This window comes from Diospyros lotus, chromosome 14 (genome assembly GCF_014633365.1).
Source record: "Diospyros lotus cultivar Yz01 chromosome 14, ASM1463336v1, whole genome shotgun sequence".
Taxonomy (NCBI): domain Eukaryota; kingdom Viridiplantae; phylum Streptophyta; class Magnoliopsida; order Ericales; family Ebenaceae; genus Diospyros; species Diospyros lotus.
In genome coordinates, this window is record NC_068351.1 from 22979353 (window position 1) to 22988717 (window position 9365).

The window sequence follows — 9365 nt, forward strand, 5'->3', positions numbered from 1 at the left end:
AGGGGGGTTTCATATAATTTACACTAAATTTAATAACTATTTTTCCCATCATAAGATTGTTGTGATTTCATTTAACTAGTGATAGTATGCATTTACTTGCATTCATGCTTATAGCTCAAATTCATGGTTAGGCCTTATGCAATCAAATGACCACACCATGCGAAATTGCTGGCGCAACATAAACCTGAAATTTTTCTAAGGCAATGGACCAAATAGAACATATTTTAAAAATGTCTTCATTTTGAAAAATTAATTCCCAGTAATTTGATAACTAGCATTCATTGTTGTAAAAATGATTTTTAATGAATTTTTCAAGAAACGGAAACTATGTATTTCGATGGTGGTAAAATTGCAAATTCGTGAATTTGTACTAAAACCAAAATTTTAACTTTTTATTTTTATGAATTTTGATTTTTTTGATATTTTTATTGAATCCAAATGGGGGGTACTTTCTTATTTACATTTATGTATTAAAGTAAATGAAAGTAAAATATAAATTAAAGAAAATGCAAACATTTTCTGAGAGAGCTCAAGAGAGCTCGCGGGAAGGGTGAGAGCTGATAGGTCCCATTCAAAGGTATATGGGACGAGCTCGGGAACAGCTCGAGGTCTTGAGGTCGCAGCTTACGAAGAGAGCTCAAGAGAGCTTGTGGGAAGGACAAGCGAACAAGCTTGAGGTTATGAGGTGAGCATCAGTTCGCTGAACGAGCTCACGGTCAAGGGGGTTGGGCAAGAGCTCGCTGGACGAGCTTGAGGTCAGGCGCGCAGCAAGAGCTCGCGGCCAAGAGCTTGAGAGATGAGCTCGCGAGGACGAGCTCGCGATTAAGCTTATAGCATATAGGTGTGATCTCGCAGCAAAGAGTTGGAACAAGCTTGCGGAAAGAACTGGAACGAGCTCACTAGAACATCAAAGAAGCTGAATGTGTATATATATATAATTGGGTTTGTCGAACAGAAAAAAATAGAGGCATTCGAATGACTGTTTAAGCATGAATATATAGTGGATTAGCTAGGCAGGGCACGCTCTAATAAGCTTTACAAATCTCAGAGGGGTATCAGCTCGTTACGCATGTTGTATATATGTATTTATAAGTGGGTCTCATATATGGGTGAACAACATATATATATATATATTTTCAGTTCAGCTTTTGCTGTTTGATGCAAGACCTTCGAATACCTCAATAAAATCATTCGAATGAGTGGCAGATGACTTAGCATTTTACATTCTGACATAGCACATACAACTATAAGATGCATTTGGAACATCGAGCTCATACAGAGGTGATATACACACAGCTATATATATATATACATACAATTAACATTGCTTCTTTGGATGCAGAACGAGCAGAGGTTCTCATCCTCACCTAGCTATATAAAATGCCATTCACGAAGAAAGCTTGGGGTGAAAACAAACCCCATTTCGAGACCTCAAGAAGACTCCAACAGATACCCAGATTTGAAGACTCAATGAACTTTAGCAGAGAGTGAACCATACGCAGCAACAAGCGTATAAATATATTTTATACATGTTTATATATATAACCCCTCACAGTGACTAAAATGAAGAGACTAACAGGGGAACTTGCATAAGAAAATAAATACCAAGGGAGCTCGCACTGAAAATTAAGAGAGAGTGCAAGAAGAACTTGCCTAATGAAGATGAAATCCAAGAAGAACACCTCCAACCTTTTCCACTTAACTTACTTTGCCACAGTAATGAAGAAACAGCAATGTAGCAGAAGTGAATGAGCAGGGAAGAAGAAGAAGAATGCTGGTTAAGAAGAAGTAGTTTTAGATGAGAAATGAGAGTACGCACAGGAGAAAGGTCACCAGTGCAGGTGTAGCACGAAGAAGGAAAATGCATAGTCTGCACTTGCCACTTGGTCGAAATGACCTGACTGCCCTTCACCTTTACAATGGTTAAAAGGAAGACCAAGGGCACTATTGACATTTGCTAGCCAATTTAATTTATTGAGATTTTCTTTCAAAAATTTCAAATCTTATTTCCCAATTGGGCTCAGCCCATACCGTGGGTCATTCCATGGCCCAACTCATTAACTCAAATAAATTATCATAATCCAAGCCCATTCATAATATAATTAAAATTTCAAACTCATCTCAATGGCCCAATCTATTTGGACCTTCCCCACATTTTGAATCCCAATTGGATGGCTACCAAATTATTATTTCCACTACACTTCATTCAAAATATATATATATATATTTTCAATCCTCAATTAATTGAAACAAAAATTTTTAAACCCAAAATAAAATATTTGAAAATGTCTAGACCTCATAACGGGTCGTTACAAAAATGGTGAATTTTATAAAGCCCAGTGGAATTTTTGAAAAGAGGAAGAATTAAAATAAATAAAAATGGCGATTGAGCAAAAATTAATGGAAATTAATTAGTCAAGTGTGATATGGTTAAAGCCCAAATCTGCTAGTGGATCTTGGGGTTGAGGGAAGGGAAGGACGAAAACTAGTTTCCACCTAGGGCGTTTCGTGTTGAAACATAGTCTGTCCTTTGCGAATGGCCGGGTATGTGAACAGTTCGGTTGATTGTTCACGAGTGGCACCCGTAAGTGGGAATGTGGCGTCACAACTATTCATCCCTGGGCAAAATAATTTTATACATTTTTAGTCCCTAGCTTAACCGACGTTAACTAAGGTGTTAACTTTGCCTCGTCACGTTGCCACGCCACTAACACGTCACTTATAATTCCACGTCTGATGTCTATATTTTTATAAAAATAAAAGAAAACAACAAACCAGAGGAACCCACCCATCCCCACACTCGTGACCCACCCTTGCCCTATGTTGATCTCACCAAAGAAACCCACCCATCGACGACCATTGAAACAACCAACGCCGTCGACGACCATTGAAACAGCCACTGCAACCATCGTCGTCACTCTATATAAGATAAGTATTTTAGAATGAAACTTCCTTTTCCAGTTCTATACTATTTGCTACTATTGGAATTTCCCATTGCTGTGTAGTAGTACGCTCTGGCTAGTGTCAAAATGTCTGATTGTGAATGAGCCAGTAATTTATTTACTATGATTCTCCTACTTCATATGTGGGCTTCTCGGGCTAAGCTAATCATTGGATACTCACAACTTTCTATCTAAGCCACTTTTCGTTAGCGGGAAATCAACACATCGTCGCTTAGACCATTGTCGCAACAACTATCGCCCATCGTTGCAACAACCACCGCCGTTGCTGAAGCCATCATCGCAACAGCCACTGCTGTCATTGTCTGCGCAACTTGTCTTCTTCCTCCATTTTCAACCAATCTTGTGGGTTTCGTGAAGAATGTGGAGACACGATGAATCATCTTCATCTTCGCAGTATGTTAGACGGGATTTTGATGGAAAATGTGATTGCAAAATGAAGGTAGTTGTGAAGACATAACAAATTGAGAAAAACCCAAATTGAAAGTTCTTTGGGTGTGCCAAAATTTAGGTGAGTGATTTCCAATTTAACTGTTTTGGTGTGAAAAAAAAGTTCAAAAATATAATTTTTTTTTATGTTACTAGGGTTGTCGATGTAATTATTTTATGTGGGTTAATGAAATATTTTCGGAATTGACGTCTGAAGAGGGGTATACTTCAAGCAACATGAATTAGATTTTGTATGAAGCACTTGGAGTCATTGTCTTAATCAAGGTGGTTTTGGAAGACATGAAGATAAAGAGCAACAATTTTGAAGATGGTATGAAGAGGGAGATTAAGCTGTTGAAGTGGGCATTTGTCATATGTGTGGTTGTATTATGTGTTGTTTTATGCAAATGATCAATATTTAGTGTGGACACTAGGTGTTTGTGGAAATGTCTATGTAAGATGATTTTGTGCTGGTTGTCCCTGAATTATTTGCAACAGTCAATCTAATATGTATTTCTTTGTATTTTGGTTCCTAATTCACAAAAGAACATTATATATATGAACCATCCAATTATTTGCATATTATTTACAGTAAGATGTTGAAGCAGAAACAATGATAGAAGAAGCCAAAATAGTCATAAACATGCTTCTGTTATGCACAGCCATTATTTTACCAATCAAACAAAACAATGATAGAAGAAGCTAAAATAGTCACATATTTCCGGACTTGTGATTTGCTTAACACTTGAATAAGGATTTAAGAATATGGCCAATAGTTACATTAAAGCGAAAATAAAATCAAGTATCTTTCCACCAATCATAATTAGAGACAAGTTGTTCCTAACATAACAACACCTAATAGAGCATTTTATAGCTCAGAAAGAGACACAAGTTGCAGTACTTGGTCACCATAAAATAACAGAAACACCACAAAATAATAGGAAGCTTGTCATTTTTATTGAGATTGTTAGAGTTGGCTGGTAGTCGTTGTAGAAGTTGAGTCTCTTACAATAGAAGATGGACCAGCAGAGTTCTGCCTCTTTGGAGGAAGCTTCCAGATCCTCATTGAAGGTTGACCAGGCTGCAAAACATAAATACATAAATTACCATTCGACGTACTTTCAAAATCTATATCTAAGATGAATTCAACTCACACATAGATATTTACATTTTCAATCATAGCTCCACTTTCAGAAACAAATAGTCCCATTCCAATCTATCGCCTTGCTCTCTTCGTAGATGCATTTTGATTTCTTACTTCTTTTCGCAGCTCCTCATCAACAACAGTATCACATGTTCTTTTTGTGCTTCCTTTTTTTCTGCCAGGTTTTGGCACAGGCTGCAAACAAAAAGTCTCACAACCATCAATCATTTCTTCCATTCATACATATCAACCATTATATGTTAAACAAGTATGAATTACATAAAAACAATCAGAATTCAATAGCATAATTATTACCTCTAAGGATGCAGGCTTGGTTGGACACATATAAGCGTTATGATCTTGTGTTTTACACAATCTGCAGGTCATTATTCTCCCTCTCTTAGATAATTTTCATCCCTTTTGAGGCTCATCTTTATCTTTCCTTCTGTTCTTTTTAGGCCTTCTTGGCATTCTCTTCACCTCAGGAGGCACAATAGGCACCTCAATACTTTCTTCCTAGAATTGCTTCCCCTTCACAGGCAGCAAGGAGTGGTTGTATGCCTTCAAATAGGTATCCTTCTTGTACCAATGAGAAACATAATTTTCTGGATGCTGTCTTGCAGCAAAGATTGCACTAATAGCATGTACACATGGAATTCCAGACAAATCCCATTCTCTACAAGTGCACTTTAGCCGCTTCATATTCATAATGTGTTTGTCATTCTTATCGAAAATGTAGCTGACTTCATAGACAAATTCTCCATTCCACTCCATAAACTAGTCACAAGAATTTTCCTTGTTTTTTTCCAACTTTTTGAAGGCTGTAGGGGACAAGTTGGATATCCAAGTGTCCATGAATTGACGTTTAGAGGCAATCCTTTGCATCACCATCAGTCGTATCTCTTCAAGCATTGACACAATTGTTAATTGCCTGCTATCCAATAACCAACCATTGAATGCCTCTGCCATATTGTTATCGACGACATCACACTTAATATCAGTTATTTGATATGCCTTGCACCACCTCTCAACTGGCCATGTGAGCACATCTTCGACTATGCCCTTCCCCAACTTACTCAAATCCTTAAGTTTATCTTTTAAATCTTCCTTGAAAGGGGCCCTAGAACACAACCAAAAATCAAGCTTTCGTTCTTGTCTCGTCCATTTTTTTATTAAAGGCATGGTATATATGCCTTGCACAGTGCCTATGTTCTTCCTATGGGAGAACATCAGTTACAACCCTCATCAATTCCTAGCATGAAGAAAAAAGAAAAAAAGAAACAATGAAACATCAACCATACACAATGAAACAATGTAAAACAAAAAAACCTATCAAAGAATGTTATGTTACCTTTTGCATGTTAGAGACAATCGCCAAATCCGCCCCATTACCAAGATGCAAATCATGTTGTAAGACCCTAATGAACCATGTCCATATCACACTAGTATCAGCAGCAACAACAGCCTATGCAATTGGAAACATTTGGTTGTTCTCATCCTTTCCAATCGCCACTAATAAAATACCTTTACAAACCCCCTTCAAGAAACATCCATCAACACCTATTATCTTCCTACACCCCGCTAACCAACCTCTTTCAAGTGCATCAAAGCAAATATACAACATATCAAAGTAGTTCTTCTTCTCGGGATTATTTGCACAAGTTTTCAAAAAGATAGTACTGCCTGGATTTGACTTCCTTAATTCCCTGACATAACCCCAAAGATTACGAAACTCTTCAACATAACAACCCATTACTTCCTTTAACACAGTAGCCTTAGCATTCCTACAGACACTAGTATTCACTTCAACTTTCAGCTGAGTTTTGCATAGAGATTTAAGGGTCTTAATTTTAATCCCAGGATTAGTCAATATTCTAGTCCTAAAATGTTGTGCAATGAAGGAAGACCTCGCTAACTTGTTTCTATTATCCCTCCTACCACATTCATGGTGTGGATAATAAGTTTTCACCACAAAGCTACCATCATTCCTCTCATTCGATGCATATATGACAAATTTACAATCTCCAACACAAGTGTATCTAACCCTAAGCTTGTCATTTTTTACACACCTCAGTCGTTTTCCATTTAAAATTGCATATCTACATACAGTAACTTTAAACTCATTAGGGCTAGCAAATGTCATACCAAGAGTAAATTGAGGAATTTCACTGCTACCATCAAACCTTTTACGACTACTAGGACGGACCTTAAACTCATCTTTAGATCCTGAGTTACTACTTCTGTCATTGTAGTTGCCCGGGTCATCACTTGGTATGTAATGTGAGGACTTGCTCTCCCTATCTGAACTACTTTCATCACTTACCAACTCAACATCTGGATTTGCATTTTCATTAGTAGCATCATTTGCAGCTACAGGTTCATTTACACCTACAAAACATTGGTAATGTGGAAAGAAACTAGTGAGAAATGTACCCTAAGACTCTAGAATAATTTCTACCAAACATGTTAAAAGACAAGAACCATATCAAATTAATGCATTAAGCCATGAAAATAAAATAGCAAACAACATATTTACCTCGTTCACCATTGGTTTCAGCAGCTGCAATTGCATCTACCTCCTCCTTATCCCTTTGTCTTATTTTCCTCTTAGCTTCTATGACCTTTTGCCTAGCTTCTTGAAGTTCATTGTCCTCGTCGTCACTAAAATTAGTCCCCACATTATAGATTTCATCAAAAGAAATAAACTCATTTAGATTTACACAATCCAATTCCCTTTCTACTAACTCATCATCAAATGTCTCCTCTATGTGAACATGGCTCTGCCTTCTCACATCTACGTCCTCACCCTTGTCTTGTTACAAACCCCACTCATTGACAGGTCATCCCAAATAGAAAAGAAAACATCATTTTCCTTGTAGAATATTCCCTGCGCTCTATTAATTCCTAACACATTTGCTATATACCAAAACATTGCAGCAAAAGACAACGTGTCTACATCAAATTGCCCCAGTTCCCTTGACCCTCCACCAACATACTAAGACCTTTCCAAGCTTCTCACAATACTCCCACCAAAATGAATGCAAAGGTTGACAGCCACATCATCGACCATCCTACATCATAATTACTACAGGTTAACATAAACAAACCTCCAAATTTGACAGCGTCCTATAAAATGGGTGAGCAAAACCCTAACTCACATTGATAGTGTGTTCAATGCTAAAATAACTCAAAAATATTTGTGATTGTTAATCAGATATGTGGGTGTGCGACCTATTATTTGCATCGAATGTGGATGACGATGGTCTGTGTTTCTATTACCTGTAATGGACGGTGGTTGTTGCGACGATAGTCTGAGCAACCGATGGGTTCCTCTGGTGAGATCGACGTGGGGCAGGGGTGGGTCACGAGTGTGGGGACGGGTTAGTGATGTTAGGGTTATGGTTTGTTGTTTTTTTTATTTTTATAAAAATAGGGACGTGAATATCTTAAGTGACGTGGACACGACGAGGCAAAGTTAACGCCTTAGTTAACGTTGGTTAAGGCAGGGACTAAAAATATATAAAATTATTTTGTCCAAGAATGAATAATGAATATAATTTAGTTGATATCCTTAAAGTCATTTTTTTTATTAGTCCAGGGACTAAAAAATGCATTAAGCCTCAAGTATTGTTGCCTCTAAGCAGCATATGGAAGAATGGACATAAAGACAATCACCAAAAACCCAAAAAGGAAGAGTTAAAGGCAGTTGAGGAAAAAATATTTTCTCTAGAGAGATTATGGAAAAATAAAAGAGACTGGAACCCTAAGTTTCTCTTTCCTTTGGGGTAGCCCTAGCCCATCCTTAGGCTTTTTGGGTCAGCCCACTTCCACCCAGTGGCCTCCCTTCTCCCATATAGGTTGGGTCAAGCTAGGCACAATCTATATGGGCCTAACACTTTTCCACACACACACATGCAATTTGATAATAATAATTATTAATCCTTATTATTTCATGTTCGCCCTTATCAATTTCACATTTCACATCATTACCTCTTTTTATGTGGAATTTTCCATACATTCCACATGAAAAACTTACATACTTATTTTAGAACCATTACAACCCTTAAATCTATCCTATGTATGTAACCTTTAGGCCTTGCTACATATCCCAAGAAAATTCCAATTTCTACTATGTCATCTATATGTAATATGTAACTAACACGTGTATGTGTATGACAAATTGATCCAAAGACCCTTAAATGTTCTGTAGTTGGTTTGACACCACTCTTAGCCTCAATTGGAGTCTTCCTACTAACAAGTTTTGTAGCTAGCCTATTTAGTAGGTACACACTGTATAGACAACTTTTGCCCCTCTGGAAAAAAAGAAAAGAAAAGAAAAACTTTGAAAGCTTCTTTTGCAAAAGCATACATCTAGCCATTTCAACAATAGTTCTATTTCCTCTTCAAAACTCCATTTTGCTCTAGAGAGTAAGTAATAGTGACTTGATGATTGATACTAATATTATCAGAGACTTGTCAAATTCACTTACAGTGTATTCTTCTTCATTATTATCTAACCTCAAGATCTTTGATCTTGCACCCAGATTTAGTTGCAAAGAGGTTTATAAACTTCTTAAAAATAGAAAATATCTAACACTTGTTGCTCATAAAATACACTCAAGTCATCCTAGTTTACCATTAATAAAAAGAACAAAATATTTGTTTTGATTTAGTGAGATAGTTTGCATGGGGCTAGAAACATTAGTATGGACAAGCTTCAACTTTTGTTTTGTGTGCTAAGTTAATTGGAAAAATACCTCATGTACATCTTTCCAATTTATCACACTTCAGTTTTATTAAAAAAAAAATACTAATTAGATATTTCACCGAGT